The sequence below is a fragment of the Diabrotica virgifera genome, chromosome 7, assembly GCF_917563875.1.
Source record: "Diabrotica virgifera virgifera chromosome 7, PGI_DIABVI_V3a".
NCBI lineage: Eukaryota > Metazoa > Arthropoda > Insecta > Coleoptera > Chrysomelidae > Diabrotica > Diabrotica virgifera.
This window is the reverse complement of record NC_065449.1, coordinates 244,993,280-245,012,244: the sequence shown is the minus strand read 5'-3', so window position 1 is coordinate 245,012,244 and position 18,965 is coordinate 244,993,280.

Here is an 18,965-nt window from a genome sequence, read left to right as displayed (position 1 = left end):
CCAAAAAGTACATCTATTTTTCCAATTTGTTAATGTTATATCCCACATAAAATATTTTAAAGCCGTCCCTGTTTGAAGATTTCCAAAAGTTAGGAGATATTACGTAAGTTGAGATTTTTACCCCTACTCCCCTTCAAAAAATGATTGAACTCGTCCAAAATGCTAACCCCCCTTTGAAAAAATGGTTTAGTCCAACTGAAAGTAACTGAGTTTTTGTCAAGTAAGCATCCCTAAGGATAAAAATCGCTCGGTACTTACGTCGTACTTTTCCTGTTTGTGGCTTCAGAGCGAAGCGCAATTTAGTCCAGTTTTAAGATCTGTTGGAGTAACATCTGCTCCTATGCTGTGACTCGCTTGAAAAAGGCGTAGTCCCTTGTCCCTTAGCCGGTAATGTGTAGAAGGTCGTTTTGTGAAACTATGAAGATCTAAATCTATAGTGAGTGCTCTAGGAAGATTTTTTTACACATGATAATGGATTTATATGGAAAATCGACTACTCCTATGAGTTAATGACACAGTTCTAGAAGCCGGTTGTCTTTTGTTTCCTGTCTTATGTATGATGGTCAAGCCCTGATTTCACAGAAGAAATGTGAACCGCCACTCCTCGTGTCGAAAGGACACTGATGTTTTCGTTTCCCGTTCCAGTGCCCAGAGCCCTTTGAATCGAAATAATGAAGAACCCCTTTTCCCGTGTAGTTTGTGACCTGTGACGATGGATTTTGTTAAAATAATTAAGGTATACATTTTTAAATTTTGTAAGGATTCCAAAAGGATATAAAGTTTGTTGGTAAAGAATTTTAAAATATAATAAAAATTTGCAGTTTGCTTTCATAATGGTAATAAATGACAGTGACTTTGACATTTGACAGCTGCGTCAAATCTTGTGTTGACGTACACTGCTAACCAAAGTTGTTGTATTTAATTTTGATAGAAAAATAATGTAAAGTTGAAGTTTTTTTGTATTAAAATAATGCAAAGTTGAAGTTTTTTGTTGTATTGAAATAATGTAAAGTTGAAGATTTCTTTTTATTATCCTGTAGTAATGTCAATCATTCCCTGTTTTTTTTTTGTTTAAAGAATTTAAAAAAAGATGTTTGGAAATATAGATTTTTTTGTTTAAAGGAGAAATAAAGTTTCTAAAGGTTTAAAATAATTAAAATAAACATAGTAAAATGTACCTTCTTTTATTTGTTTTCTGTAACCCATATTTTGGAAAAATTTTAACTAAATTCTAATACAAATGATGTAAGTTGTAGAGTAGAAGAAAGAAATGGCATAGAAGCCAACAAAATGAGATAAAGTAGCCTAGTTTAACCCCATAGAGGAGTCGATGATGATTGTCCCCCCCATTTGGTACCCGTAAGTAAGAAAAATGTCCTGTAAGTACCCATATGTGAACCAGAGGATTTATTTCGAACGGCGTCCTTTTTGTTAAATAGTAGAAAAATCCTCTAGTCTGAGTAAGTACCCTTTTGTATTTGGTTATGGTAGTTTAGTCATCTTAACACCCTCCTACCCCCCTTAACGAATCTACGACCCAGCCACCGCACAACAAATGAGCTGTCGTTCGCATGAAGGTTTGCGTGTCTGTTCCTTCTACTAGCCTCATTTAGACCCCTCAGTATTTTTATGGTTAGTTCTTTCCTTGTCCCCATATGAGCAGACATGAAAAACGCTTCAATATCAGCAACCACATCCGTTATTGCAGATATTTCGTTTTCTTAAAAAAATGATGACAGCTAAGGAAATGCAGACATTCTTCCCCTGTATTTGAGAACATAAAGAACCAACTTGTTTTTGAAAGGGTTTATTTCCTCATTGGCTGTGAAGGGTGTTGTGTTTACTCCCTGAAGACCCACGTTCAGCGTGTTAAGTCTGTCCAATATGTCAGCTAGTTTACGCCAATCTTGACAACCGTTCTTCATCACTGGACAAGTTTTTCATGTTATTATTTTTTTCAGTCAAAAGCTTTAAATCTTCTGACCTTAGTTCGAAGAGACGGGTGAAAATTTTCCCTCGAGATTACCATCTCTCTTCTATATGCAGCAAAAGAGTTTTGAACTTGCCACTCATATCTTTATCCATCAAAGAAAATAATCTTAAATTAAGAGCCCTAGCCTTTATAAAATATGTGATAAAATGGATATCATATTTTCTGGCACACTTTTAGCAGCTTATTCTTCTCGATGTAGACCCAATGTGTATTCAGGCATACACGAGCAACTTTCTTTATTTTTGCTGCTAGCCCTGTCAATTTTCCTGACAGCTTTTGCTCCATCTGTACATAAACCAATACACTTCGATCAAGGAACACATAATCTGAGCACATACTCATTTATTGTATTAAAAAGAGTTCAGCTGTAGTCTTTGATTCAAGTGGTTTGCAGAACAAAAACTCTTCTATAACTTTTTCATGAAAATCAAATCGTACAATTACGAGTAGCGCATTGGAACTTCCGCAGATAGAGACCCAGCGTAATCACTTGTTTCGTTGACACGACGCGTACCACCTGAACTCTTCCCGTACTACCACCGGTTGGGAATTCCTGCTCTACATGACCCTCTATTTTGTTTTAATTTGCGGAATAACTTTAAAGATAATTTTCGTGTAGAGAAAAAAATACCTTTCAAATTATGTGCCACTCGACCACACTAGGCAGTAGGGGGCTACATTTGATTTGAGGGCATGAATTTTACATGAAAATTCGTCCCCCTCCCATTATTTAGTCCCCCATTTATAAATTGACGTGTTTTTTTATATTTAGAAGAAGCTCTTGGTTTCTGAATTTCTGGGGGGGGGTCAAATTTTCGTTGGAGTAGACTGTATAATAAATGGGGTAGTTCGTCACAATGAAATGTTCCGTTTACTTCTAAACTTTACCAAAACTAAAATCTTAATATTTTCAAAGACATCAGTAAACGTACATTTGTATGCCAAGGAACAAATAATAGAGCCGTTACCTTCTATAAAATATTTAGGAGCCAAATGTCAAGAGCCAGTGTAACTCAAAAAAAGAAATTCTATCAAGAATCGAACAAGCGAGGAAAACAATCATGAACATAATAGCTATAGCTATTTATATAACAAGGGAGAAAAGTCACTTTACTCCCATGTTATACATATGATTTTTCCACCTTCCTCAAATATCAAGTATTTTTTTCATTTTTAAATAATTTATTTATGTAACTAACTGACAAAATTTATTAGAGAAAACTAACAAGTAGGTACAGTATAACTGTCAACTGTCAAATATAAGTCAAATTATAAATGTAAACATTATTAAATCAAAATAACAATTTAATGTTTTTACCATTCTGCAAAATACAGGGTGCTCAATAAATAAACGTTAAAATGTATAGATACTTACGTAATAGATAATAGAATATTGTATAGGACGTCAATAAGTTATTACCTCAATGACATACCATGACGTCACTTTTACTTTTCCTCCCTAGGGGAGGAGAAGTAGCACTTTCCTCCCTTGTTATACAAATAGCTATTACAAGATCAGACCTTAGTCTGGAGCTCAGAATCCGAATGATCAGATGTCTTTTCTGTCTTGCTGTAGCTGCGGAAGTTGGACAATGGACTTTAAAACAGGATGCTGAAATTTCTATGGATAAAAGTTACTAACAATGATGTACTTGGGTGTAAAGAAAAAGAATTATTATAAGAGACTGCGCAATAAGTAGAAAATAGGCTTGATCAATTTACAAGCTTCGATAGAAGATGGAACTTGAAGAAAAAGAAGCTGATCCACGCCAAAAAACCATTTCCAGAACAAAGAGTTTTTGTTCCGTTCTCTTAGGTCTTAAAGAGTTACCAGGTTCGATATCCAAAAATACTGTTTATATTAGCTGTATCTTTTTCATTGGGCTTTTTATTCACAGTCATTTGTTTCGAGCTTCTGTCATGTGTCACATAAAATATTAATATATCTACGTCGTACGTTATTGGTATATCCCACTGATACAAACCAAAGACGTATCACGTAGATATAATAATATTATGTGACACATGACAGAAGCTCGAAACAAATGGCAATCGATGAAAAGCCCTATGTTAATATTATATCATTTAATATCATTAACAACAGCTCATAGATATTGAATTTTGAATGCAATATTTTGTTTATTTTAGTCCTCGTAGTTATTTTAACGATCACACGTTTCCCATAAGATGGATTGTTGTTGTTATAAAGTAATATAAAATTAATTTGCAGGTAATTGATTACGTGTGACTTGACATATTCTCAGGGGGAACTCAAGATAACTACACCTGAGTTGTGACCTTTAAGTTCATTTCCGTGTAGCTGACTATTTACACTTCCCTCTAATTATTAGGCAATGAAAAGGGAGCTGATTGTCTATCTCACTGCTCAATATTTGAGTGGTAATTGGAGCTATACAAACACGGCTACTGTGTTTACCCCATGAAAGTGTAGTTTTTGTAACATTGGCATAATTACGAAAGGTTGTTGAGTAAGTTTTGAGACGCAGGAATAAAAACCTCCATTTATACAATGGTATTTTAGTGTCCCTATTTTTTTAGTGCATTTTTATGGTATGATTTTATTGGTGTGTATAAATTCTTAGTCAGTTGAAGCCAAACCTCGAAACCTCCTCTTTATAGATTTCAAACAAGCTTACGATTTTGTGATAAGAAGGCGTTTGTACCATGCCCTAAGAGTACTCGGAATTCCGGAAAAGATGATCAGACTAGTAAATAATTACTATTTTACTATTACTATTATTTATTATTACTATAATCAATATTTCCTGAGTTCTAAATTTTTCATTATCCATCTCTTCGAGATGTACTTGGAAAATGCATTTACTTTGCACAAAACTTTTGCCGGAGATCAATTTAGTTCACAAAATTGCCTGACACTCTCTCGAATTGAATGCAAAAAGTTGCATGACGATTCATCTTACTGCACAAAATTCCTAGGTTTTGGGCTTTTTAGTGCTTCGTTGCTTCGTCTAATAATAGAGTAAGGGTAGAAGGAAGCCTAACAGAAAAATTTGAAGTTAAAAGGGGATTAAAGCAGGGAGATTCGCTGTCCCCAGTACTCCTCAGTTTCTTGTTGGAGACAATATCAAGAGAGAGTGGACTACGATCGAAAGGTATGATTTATCACAACAGAAACCAGGTTCTGTCTGGCCTTTGCGGACGATGTAGTTAGTACTGAAAGGGAACTGCTGAGGCTTTTCAAACTCTTTGAAGTACATGCTGAGCAGTATGGACTGAGGATTAATGAGCAAAAAACAAAGTATATGGAAATGGAAGAAACACCACTGAAGACTACCACAGACAACGAGAGTAAAGAGTATTGCTTCAAAATGGTGACGGAGTTTGAGTATCTAGGGGTAACTCTAACAAGTAAAGTGGAAGAAAGCTAAAAAATTGAGAAGAGAATCTCGAGAGGAAGGAAGATTGTCGGAGCACTACACAAACTACTAAGTGATGAAACTCAAGAAAATATGCTGAATATCTGGGAGCGGAGTGTCCTAAGGTAGATATTCGGGGGAGTAAAAAACGATGAAGACGTTTGGAGGAGACGAGCAAATTCAGAAATCAGAGAGCTGTACAGAAAACTAGAAATAAGCCAGATCGTCAGAACAAAGAGACTTAGTTGGTTAGGTCATCTTGCGAGAATGGTTGACGGAAGGTGGGCAAAGGACTCGCTCATGAGAGGGGAAGGAAAGAGGAGAAGAGGACACAAGTTGGTTAAAAACATTCCATCTTATTCCAGTCTTACTACTAGTTACTAGTAGCCTTGGACATGATCCAGTCGGTTATTATCAGGAATAAGGTCGGACAGATTCTATTAACTTCCCTTCGTAGACTATGCGTGCTGTGGATGCTTCGTAGAACAATTTTATAATTCTAATATACTTGGGAAGCATTACGTATTTCTCTAGCAATTTCCATAAGGGTTTGCGATCTACACGATCAAACGCTTTTTCGAAGTGTATAAAGCTCACATATACCTTATTCTGCCACGTCCAGAGTAATAAGGATTTTCTCGGTAGACTCAAACATCCAGGTAGCTGACTACTTTTTTAGTTATTGTAGGCCTATAGGAAGAAAACCTACCTGTTTCCTGCCTAGAGTCCGCGTCCGTTTTTTAATTATTAATAATTTAGTGCAAAAATCGCGATTTTTTCGATTTTTTGCATTCTATTCAAAAGATAAATAGTTGACATAAAATTACAAAATTCAGTTTTTTAGAACATTGAAAACCCTTCAAAATGCCGATTTTTGAAAGTTAAAAAGTTAATTTGTTACTACGCAAACTGCAAAATAAGTGAAAATCGTTATTTGTTAATAACTTTTACTAAAACTACCTTAGAACTTTAGTGTTTCATCCAAAGTTGGGTATTGGCATACTTAACAAACTATTAGTTTAACAGTATTAACACTAATTAGTTTAAGAGTTATTTTATTTGTTTATCCCAGAGACTTTTATTTTGCAATAAGATAAGACAGAAAATAATGAAGATAGGGCAATTCTGTGTATGCCAAATGAAAGAAGAAGAGTGATAGTATAAAAATGTATTAAAAAAAGATAAAAAAAATAATTAATATAGTCAAAAATCCTAATACCAAATTTTTGAAATTTTGTAGTTTATAAACATTTAGAATAACTTTAAAAATATCGTCCGCAGAAACAATATTTTTATATATTCGAAAAGATAGTATTTTAACACGAATTTTCAAATAAAAAAATTTAGCATTGGTTCATTTGGGACAAAGTTAGCCATATGTTTTTTTTTAATTCACAGCTAATTTGTTTATAATACCGGGTGTCCACTTATATTTTCCCCCATTTTAACTGCCTATAACTTCTAAACGGCTCAAGATAGAAATATGCGGTTTTCGCTGAAATGTTTTATTTTAGTAAAAGTTTTGTCTGAATGGATTGAATTTTTTATATCGCTTTCAAATACGAAAAAAAATGGCGGATTTTTGAAAAAAACATTGTTGACTTTTTTTTAATGGAACACCCAGTATATTTTTTTGTAAATTGAAAGAAAGGTCATTCACCTATCCAGCGATATAAAGTTTTTCAAAATCGGTTGTCAAATCACTGAGTAATTAATTTTTAAAATGAGAGGCGCATAGTGGATTTATGCACTTATTAAGCAAATTTAATTATGTTATGTGATTTACACATTGCATCTCTCATTTTAAAAATTAATTTCTCAGTCATTTGACAACCGATTTTAAAAAAAATTATATCGGTGGATAGGTAAATGATCTTTGTTTCAAGTTTTTAAGTAAATGACCATTTTTTATATCACTTTTAAATGAAAAATGGCGGATTTTTGAAAAAAAAAACGTTGTTGACTTTTTTTATTAAAACACCCAGTATATTTTTTTGTAACTTGAAAAAACTGTCACTTACCTATCCAGCGATATAATTTTTTTTAAAATCGGTTGTCAAATGAGTGAGCAATTAATTTTTAAAATAAGAGATGCAATGTGGAAATCACATAACATAATATCAATTAGCTTAGTAATGTTATTTAGGTATTTACATAATATACACGTTGCACCTCTCATTTTAAAAATTAATTACTCAGTGATTTGACAACCGATTTTGAAAAACTTTATACCGCTGGATAGGTGAATGACCTTTCTTTCAATTTACAAAAAAATATACTGGGTGTTCCATTAAAAAAAAGTCAACAACGTTTGTTTAAAAAATCCGCCATTTTTTTTTCGTATTTGAAAGCGATATAAAAAATTCAATCCATTCAGACAAAACTTTTACTAAAATAAAACATTTCAGCGAAAACTGCATATTTTTATCTTGAGCTGTTTAGAAGTAATAGGCAGTTAAAATGGGGGAAAATATAAGTGGACATCCGGTAATTAAGGAATCTCATTAATGCCATTATGGGATTTGTATTTTTTCTTAAAAAATTTGCACAAACATTGTAACTTCACAGCACCCTCTACGACTTTTCAAAAATGTAGTTCAAACGGGATTACTAGGGAAAATCTACAAATCCATCGAGTTAAAATACCGAAAAAGCAATTTCAAACGAATATAATTTTCTGTATCTCCGGATAAACTCAATGGATATTTATCTATCTTGTTTTAATTTGTATGTAATTTCTACGTACATTACAAATATGCAATTTGTTTATAAATTTATTAATTATTAAAAAGTCTAATTTGTTTAAACCATTCTTGAAAAAATATATTTTTTAAAAAAATCTATTTTTTTAATCATAGTATCATTAATGATCTTAGGAAAAGTTAAAGTACACTTTAATAAATAAATGATTTTTATTAGATAATTATTTATTGAAGATAATTTATTTATTAAAGTATACCTTAACTTTTTCTATGATTAATAACGATAGTATGAATAAAATCATGGATTTTTGGGAAAAAATTATTATTTCAAAAATTGTTTAAACAAATTAGACTGTTTATTAATTAATAAATGTCTAGACAAATTGAGATATAGAAAATGATAGTAGTTTTAAGTTGCCTTTTTTAGTTTTTGAACTCGTGCATTTGTCGGCTCCCAGCTCCCCTTCCCTTGACACGACTAGTCACCAATTGAACTACATTTTTAAAAATTCTTGTAAAATACCAGCTTTTCTAATATGTAAAATGATTTTTTCTACGGACAATATTTTTAAAGCTATTCTAAATGTTTATAAACTACAAAATTTCACAAATTTGGCATTGGGATTTTTGACTATATTAAATACCTTTTTTTGTTGTTGCCTGTCAGCTCTTGTAACATAATGACCTAATTTTGTTACCTTTGACCCACTTACAACGTGTGGGAGTCATATGTTATCCTAGGGCCATATCCTTAGGGATTATATCCATCCTTTGGAATTTGCTATGTTAGCATTTTGATGTGACTTTTAGTCCATTTTTGAAAGGCTTTGACCTTCGTATTTTTTGGTTGGCTCACCATGTTCTTGCAACACTGATGATGCTCTTTTTAGAGCGAAAACGTTCTGTTCGATGTTTGTAGCCCTATAGGGCTTTTTAAAATAATATACCTTTTACCAAGACCAGAATTTTTTATTAAATTTTACCTTTTTTTATCTTTTTTTAGTACATTTTGATAGCATCAGTTTTCTACTTTCATTTGGCATACCCAGAATTGCCCTATCTTCATTATTTTCTGTCTTATGTTATTGCAAAATAAAGGTCTCTGGGATAAACAATTAGAATAACTCTCAAACTAATTAATGGATCGGTCTCACATTTTGAGGGTTTGTTAAGTACCCCACTTCCCAACTGTGAGTGAAATACTAATGTTCTAAAGTCTAAAGTATTTTAGTAAAAGTTATTACGATTTTCACTTATTTTGCAGTTTGCATAGCAACAAATTAACTTTTTAACTTTCAAAAATCGGCATTTTGAAGGTTTTTTAATGTTCTAAAAAATTAAATTTTGTAATTGTATGTCAACTATTTAGCTTTTGAATGGGGTGCAAAAAATCGAAAAAATCGCGATTTTTGCACTAAATTGTTAATAATTAAAAAACGGACGCGAACTCTAGGCAGGAAACAGGTAGGTTTTCTTCCTATAGCTCTACAATAACTAAAAAAGTAGCCAGCTATTTACCTGGATCTTTGAGTGTCCCGAACATAGTTTATTTCTAGTTTATTACTCTGGAGTAGTGATGTAACGAATATTCGTATTCGCATTCGCATTCGCGAATATTCGCATATTTTTGCATATTCGCATTCGTATTCGCATTCGAGAAATTTGTCCGAATGTTTTGCGAATATAAATATCAGAAAAAAAAATAATTTGAAGATAATATTAGCTTCATCATCATCATTTGGCTCTACAACTCTATGTGAGTCTTGGCCGCGTTTACTATTTCCCTCCATTGTTGTCGGTCCTGAGCAGCTATTTCCCATTGCTGTACTCCCATTTTGCGTAGATCGCTGGCTACTGCGTCCTTCCATCTTTTTCTTGGGCGACCGACTGACCTTTTTCCATCGGGCCTTTCCCAGAATGTGGCGTTTAGAAGTCTTTCGTCACTTGATCTTAGTACGTGACCCGCCCATCGTATTCTGTTTGATTTAATATAGCGTACTATGTTTTCATCTCCGTATATTGTCTGGAGTTCATAATTGTGTCTTCTTCTCCATTCTCTTGTTGTCTCTTCTCTGCAAGGCCCATAGATAGTCCGCAGTATCTTTCTTTCAAGTACCAGTAATTTTGTTGTTTCCCGCTGATTCAGAGTCCAGGTTTCGCTTCCATACGTTATTGTGGGACGAATTATTGTCTTATATACTCTTATTTTTGCTGGTCTTGAGAGTCTTTTTGATTTAAGTAGGGTCCTTAACGAGTAATATGCCCTGTTTCCTGCAATAATCCTGGCTACCACGTCCTTTTCATAGTTATTTTCAGATGTTATGATCGCTCCCAAGTACTTAAATTCTTTGACGACTTCAAAATTGTATTCATTAATTGTTACGTTTTGTCTAACCCTTAGTCTTGGGTTCTTCGTAACCACCATGTACTTGGTCTTGTCCTCGTTGACCTTAAGACCAACTTCCTTGGCTCCATTCTCGAATAGGGTGAAAACTTCTTTTGCATCTCTGGTGGATTGTGCAATTGTGTCCACGTCATCCGCAAAGGCTAATAGTATTTTTGATCCTTGGGCGGCAAATCCGTTTGTCAGTTGTGGCTGATATTAGGTTGACAAAATCAAAATCTGTTAATTTCTTATCTTCTTTATATTAAGAAATGGTAACTTTACCTTGTATAATCGCATTATCAGCCTTCACTTTATTTTATTATTTGGTATTATGTAGTAAAGCTTAAGATTCAGATTGATTTACACTAAATATCAATTAACTTTTCATTATAAATTTAGAAAACATGTCAAAAATTGACAAAAATTAAAAAAACAGAATATTCGCATTCGCATCCGCATTCGCGAATGTCGGTAGCAGATATTCGCATTCGCATTCGTATTCGCGAATGTTCAAAAAATGACATTCGTTGCATCACTCCTCTGGAGTAATAGCAAGGTGATCGGTCTCCAATTTTCACATTTGGATGTGTCACCCTTCTTAGGAATTTTTACAATTAAGCCCTGCGTCCATTCTCTGGGTAGCTCTTCGGTTTTAAAATTATATTTAAAACTATGTGCAGTGTAGAAGTGGACGTTTCGATGTCTGCTTTGATTAACTCATCAGGGATATTGTCTATTCTGTCGGCTTTTCCTCTTTATTACTTAATTGCATATTCATCGGGTGTCTGTTAGGTTCCTTTTCTATTTCGTTTGTTACATTATGTTCTTCATACATTTCTTTAAAATACTCCATTCATCTAGTAAGAAAAACTGCCTTTACCCTATTAGTCCAGGGCGCATCTGTTTTGAGATGGACGTTGAGAGGTGACTCAAATTTTTTTGCAGAAATTGCTTGAAAATAAATCAAATACTAATATTTGAGTTATCCTCCCACTCAAAATGGTCCGGAATATTGTTTAAATAATCAAAATGTCAAAATATGAAGGAAAAATTCGATTTTTTTATTGGTTTTTTGATTATAACTTTAAAACTATTTATTTCTGAGAAAAGTTGTACTAACATAAAAGTTGCGTAATTAAATTTCCAACAACAAAGAATTGGTTAAAAATTTAAAAACTAGCCACCCTTGTTGCATAGCAATAATAATAATAGCAATAATTGCGAAAAAACCATACAAAAACAAGTATTCGCATTTTACGTTTTTCAACCATTTACGCTACACTTAGGAACTTCATATTTTACACAGAAAAACTCTATGATATAGTAAAACAACACTGCAAATTTCATTAAGATCGGTTTAATAGATTTTGCAAAATAAATTTTGAAATCTAGCTTTCGCAAAAAAATTCATTTTTTTTTAATGTTGCAGGACTAAAATTAAAGCAGATAGCAAGTTTAAGTTTTTTTTGCTTATAGAAGTGTACTGTACCTCTCATTTGCAATTTGCAAAATTAAAATCGATTAGTTACCACGGCGTCAGAAATTTTTTTAAATAAACATTAATTTTTGGTGCTACGCGCAGGACAGCGGTGTTCGATTCACACAAGCTGATTTCCACCAAAATTGCTTCCAATCTTTACCTAATATATTATTTTCTTACTCTATATTTTGTTGTATTTTGATATTTTAATTCCACAAATATCAAACTAATTTTATTATTGTTTGTGAAATATTGTTTAAACAATTGCATATGTTTAAAAATAATAAACTTTTATTCTCTAAGTTAATCTTTATCTAATATATTATTTTCTTACTCTATATTTTGTTGTATTTTAATATTTTAATTCCACAAATATCAAACTAATTTTATTATTGTTTGTGAAATATTGTTTAAACAATTGCATATGTTTAAAAATAATAAACTTTTATTCTCTAAGTTAAAAGGTTTAATAAAAGAAAGTTTTTGCTAAAAAAGTATTATTTCAAAAGATAGAGTATGTGTTTTTATTTTGCAATAAACAAATTTATTTATTTATATCGAAATGTAATAAAAATTAAAATGTATGAATCATTATCAAAGGTCATTGGAATGCCCAATCAGAGAAAACTATCCGCTGTCCTGCGCGTAGCACCAATAATTATTGTTTATTTAAAAAAATTCCTGACGCCGTGGTAGTTAATCGATTTTAATTTTACAAATTGCAAATGAAATTTACAGTACACTTCTATACTCAAAAAAAGTTCAACTTGCTATCTGCTTTATTTTCAGTCCTGTAACATTTTGAAAAAATGATTTTTTTTTTTGCGAAAGCTGGATTGCAAAATTTATTTTGCAAAATCTATTGAACCGATCTTAATGAAATTTACAGTATTGTTTTACTGTATCATAATGTTTTTCTGGGTGAAGTATGATGGTCCTAAGTGTAGCATAAATGGTTGAAAAACGTATAATGCGAATACTTGTTTTTGTATGATTTTTTCGCAATTATTGCTATTTTGCAACAAGGGTGACTATTTTTTAAATTTTCAACCAATTTTATATTGTAGAAAATTTAATTACGCAACTTTTATGTCAGTACAACTTTTCTCGAAAATGAATACTTTTAGAGTTATAATCAAAAAACGAAGAAAAAAATCGAATTGTTCCTTCATTTTTTGACATTTTAATTATTTAAACAATGTTCCGGACCTTTTTGAGAGGGAGGATAACTCAAATATTACTATTTGAGTTATTTTAAAGCAATTTCTGCAAAAAAATTTGAGTCACCTCTCAACGTCCAAATGTACTAATATTTTTACAGATGCGCCCTGGTCTATATCTATATTAATTGAGTTGCATATGGTGTAAAAGCCAATATTCCGCGCGAATTCAAACATTTGCAGATTAAAAAGGAAAAGTCCTGTCTAACAAGAAAGCTTTTCTTTATATTATCTCAACAGCCACAGAACAGCAGCACTTTTATTTCCTGAAATGGTCGGATCGGTAGAAAAAAGCGTGGCGCGCGCCATCCGTAATTAGTCTAGTAATTAATTAAAAGAACGGATCATTAAAAACGGCACTTTGCCATCATATTACACCAACAACCATATATACACTGTAAAATACATTTATAGCACAATAGTACTGCAAATCTTCTTTTTTACGGCTTTTTTGGTATGGATTAAAACGGAAAACGGCGTACAATTTGATTCCAAATTATTACCCTTTTTTGTCTTTTCTTCTCTTCTCCTCGCCTAGGGTCTTCAATTACTAAGTATAGGAGTTTTAAGATCTAGAAATATTCAGATATAAAAAATTATCTATGTTCGATATCTTTTCTTGCTACAGTTTATACAGGGTGTAACAAAAATACAGGTCATAAATTAAATCACATGTTCTGGGACCAAAAATAGTTCGATTGAACCGAACTTAGCTTAGTACAAATGTGGACATAAAAAAGTTACAGTCTCTTGAAGTTACAAAATAAAAATCGATTTTTTCTAATATATTGAAAACTATTAGAGATTTTTTATTGAAAATGGGCATTAGGCATTTTTATGGCACCTTCTTCTTCATGTGCCATCTCCTCTAAGAAGGTTGGCAACCATCACGGCAACTCGCACTTTCGATACCGCTGCTCTAAAGAGATCAGCAGAAGTGCAATTAAACCAAGCTCTCAAATTGTTTAACCAGGAGATGCGTCTTCTTCCGCGACTCCTCCTACCCTGTATTCTTCCTTGTATTATTAATTGTAACAAGTTATAACGCTCGCCCCTCATAGCATATCCCAGATATTGCAGTTTTCTGACTTTAATTGTATTTAAAACCTCTTTATCTTTTCCCAATCTTCTCAACACCTCGATATTCGTGACTATATCCACCCAACTTATTCTTAATATTCTTCTGTAGGCCCATAACTCGAAGGCTTCTAATCTGTCCGAAACATCCTTCCTTACTGTCCAAGCCTCCAACCCATAGAATAATACGGAGAACACGTAGCATCTCGGAAGTCTTATCTTTAAAGAAATTGTAATGTCCCTGCTACAGAGTACTTTTTTCAGTTTGTTGAAAGCATTTCTTGCCTGTCCTATTCTTGCTTTATTCTCTTCTGTGTACCTACTCATTAGTTTCATTAATTATTGTACCCAAATATTTATCTTTTTCAACCTTTTTAATTTGTTCTCCATGTATTGTTATGCTTTCTTGGCGCTGTTAAGCTTTTGTGATTACCATAAATTGTGTCTTTTTTGTGTTTAGGGACAGTCCGTTTTCTTGGCTGACTTCTACCACTCTGTCAACCATTTGTTGTAAATCCTCAATACATTCGGCTAATAAAATAGTGTCGTCGGCAAACCGTATATTATTGATTGGTCGGCCATTTACTTTTATTCCCGTGGTTAGGTCTTCTAGTGCTTCCTGGATTATTTCCTCTGAATACAAATTGAACAAAGTAGGAGACAGGACACAGCCCTGTCTGACGCCCCTCTCAATCTGTATTTCATTTGAAAAGGCGTTGTACTCTTTTACCACAGCGATCTGATTATAATAGATAGCACTAATGATCCTGATGTCCCTCATATCTAAGTTTTTCTTTTGAAGTAATTCGATAAGGCGGTTATGTCTGACCTTATCGAAGGCTTTGTGGCATGAACATCTTAAAAAAAATAAAAGTGAAATTTGTGCACCCCATAAAAATTTTATGGGGGCTTTGTTCCTTTACACCCCCCAAATATTTGTGTACGTTCCAATTAAATTATTATTGTGGCACCATTAGTTAAAAAAAGTATTTTTAAAACTTTTTGTCTCCTTCTAATTTTTCGATAAGTCAGTTTTTGTTGAGATATTTTGAACATTTTTAAAATCCAACACAAATTTTTTCATGATAAGTAAGATTATAGAGACTTGTAATATGAAAATTTTATTGTGGATTTACATTTTTTAGGTATATTTTGAAATATATATTAATATCTCGATAAAAATCGTTTATCGAAAAAATACTATGAGGTAAAAAAGTTTTAAGAACATTGTTTTTAGCTAATGGTACCATAATCATAATTTAATTGGAACGTACACAAACATTTGGGGCGTTTAAGGGAATAAGACCCCCATAAAATTTTTACGTAAACATATTAAAAAAGAAGCAGCATCTCGATAAAAACTGGCTTATCGAAAAAATACTAAGAGGTAAAAAAGTTTTAAAAACAATGTGTTTAACTAATCGTACCGCAGTAATATTTTAACTGGAACGTACACAAAAGTTTGGGGGTTTAAGGGAACAAAACCCCTATAACATTTTTATGGGGTGTACAAATTTCACTGTTATTATTTTTTTGAGATATCCCCACCATAAGAATACCACATGTCGATTTTTAATAAAAAATCTCTAATAGTTTTCGATAATTGGAAAAAATCTATTTTCATTTTGTAACTTCAAAGGGCTGAACTTTTTTTATGTGCACATTTGTACTAAGGTAAGTTAAAAAAAACAGTAAAATCCTGTATAAAAGGTATATTTAAAAAAAACCTCCAAAGGGCCACATCAAGATCACATAACTAGTTTTCGACTGGTTTACCAGTCATCATCAGTGCTTACCTAAAATGAATATAACCTGATAAAAAAGGCAAAGATGTTGAAATTTTGACTAGGGTTAAAAAAATAGTCGGTTATACTCACGTGCAATGTACATGCTAACCACCAAGATAGTATTATACAAAAATATGTGGGTCAAAGCTCAGTAAAATTAGTCCGTCAAGAAAACATTGGTTTAAAATGTTACCTTAAGCCAGGATGTTTAAAATATTTTCTAATTTGCCCTAGGTAACATCTGAGATGTAGAAATACGACTTGTTCACATGTTGGAAGTGAGACGGCAAGTGACAATGAAGTGGTTGGGAACCTCGGAACGATGACAAGACAAACGACAGTTCCACAGGTAGTTAAAAATAACCTGTCATATTTAAAAATAAGGTATGCAGATTGTTAAAATTAGAAATGATGTAACAACACACTCCATTGTGAAAATTATCATTTAAAATTCATTAAACTAGTTGTTATAGTAAAAATGGATTCACGCAAACTGTAAGCCTTTAGGAAGTAGTCGCCTTAGTTTGAGTTTGTGCTTTCTTAATGATACATCCCCTAGATTATTTAAGACATTTTTACACCTCAGACCCGGCACAAGAAAAAAGCGAATATTTCGCGAAATGAATGACAGATCGAAAAATTAAAAAATACGTGCTCAATATTTTTCAAAAATATATCGAATGATACCAAACACGACTTTCCACAGAGAGGGGTGGGGGGTAAATTTAAAATTTTAAATACGAATCCCGCGATATTTCGCGAAATGAACATCATATTGAAAAACTGAGAAACACACTTATTCAAAATTTTTGAAAAATCTATCGAATATCACCAAACACGACCCCCCACGTTGGTGGGGTGGGGGGCTACTTTAAAATCTTAAATGGGAACCCCCATTTTTTATTGCAGATTCGGATTCCTTACGTAAGAATAAGTAACTTTTGTTCGAGACATTTTTTCGAATTATGGATAGATGGCGCTATAATCTAAAAAACGATTGTTGGAAATGGAAAATTGAATTAAAAATGGAAAGTCCCCACAAAAAAGGAAAACTTTACTTAACTTTTTTGGGTTTTAGAACCCCATAACGCTCGAGTGACTGCACATTTAGGATACTTTGCTCCCCTACCATTAGTGAAAATATTAATCGGTGAAGAAAATAAGGCTTTATAGACTGAACAAATTAGCACATTTAAAAAAAAAATAAAAAAAAAGTGATCTAAAATCTTATGATCGAAAGTGTTAATTAGGGGAACAATAGACAAATTAAAATTAAATTAAACAGGTGAGAAAGTTAAGGGAAGAAATGGAATGAATTTTTTTCTCATTTTCGACGAAATTTAACATCCCATCCAAAAATTTCAAATACAAAAGTTGTAGATAAAAGATTATAATATAATAAAGTTATGTAAGAGTAATATTGAGATGCAATCGATATACTCGAATTCAAGATATGCTGAAAACTTTAAATTGGTTAAAAGTTGAACATTTTATGTATGTCCAATCTATGACATTCTTATTTAAGATGGTAAACCATTTATTGCCTGAGTATTTGAACAGTCAGTTGGTCCCGATAGCAAATGTTCATGAGCATAGCACTAGAGCTGCAAATTCAATAAATTTTTATGTTAGAACAACCAACAAGTCCAGTTCAATGAAAAGTTTGTTTCATAAAGGAATTGTACAGTTCAATAATATACCTTATCACATTAAAAATAGCCATAATGCAACTATCTTTAAGAGATTATTAGTCCATTATATTAAAACTAAGACCTAGAAACCAATTGGCAATGTTTGTTGTACTTCCAGTGTTTTTATTTTTATTTTATTTTTTCTTTTTTTATTTATATATTGAATGTTTCTGATTAATTTAATTTGACAATGCTTATTTCTTTATTTGTTTAGTCTCATGTTTTTAATTTTTGTAAAAATTTTTGTAATACTTTATGATAATTATACAGCGCTCCTTGCCTTGACAATTCTTATGTAATTTGTACAGGTGTGGAGTGCAATGTTTCTGTTTTGTGTATTATCTATTATGATAAATAAATAAATATCTATGTTATATTACAACATTTTTAACACAACCTTAAAATTACCGAAAAAAAAATGAACAAAATCGTCTTTTTCGATGTTTTAATTTTTTATTTTCCGTTTCTGTAAAAGTTATTCAATTTTAATGAGACTTAGCGAAAAATTATACTTTAATATGTTGTTAATGATCACGGTTCTTAGACAATACTACGGTTGCCCAGATCGACTAACCAATGAACATTAAGGGTGCGATTACGTCACAAGTGTACTGCCATTTGAATCGTAATATGATTTCTTTCGAATCCTAAGAAAACTATTAAGTATTTTAGAAAAATTTAAACGCAGGATGAAAGATTACATTATTACCGAGGGCGGAAAGCCCCTTAGAATAAACAAGCAGTTTCTATTGAATGAAATATTTGAAATTAAATATCACACTTCTCTGTTATTTTCAGCCCTGTAACTTATTAAAATAAACATTATAGAAGTTTTCAGGGACTTTCGGCCCTCGGTAATAATGTAGTATTTCATTCTGAGTTTAAATTTTTCAAAAATATTTATTAGTTTTCTCAGGATTCGAAAAAAATTAATACAATTAAAACACATAGAGAATTTTGACATGCGTCAAAATTTTGCATTAACTCAATGTAAAATTCTAAAGTGTTGAATTCCAGCTTCCCTAATTATTTTACATCAAAAGACATTAGAAACTATTTGTAGAGGAATGTAGAGAAAATTAGGCCATACACAATGCAATAATGTTCACATTTTTGAACTCTCAATATTTTTATTTTATCATTTATTGTTTAAAAACAATACAGTTGATAAGATACCCTCAGTTGCGGAGAAAATATTAATAATAAAGATTTTTTATTCAGTCAATGGTAT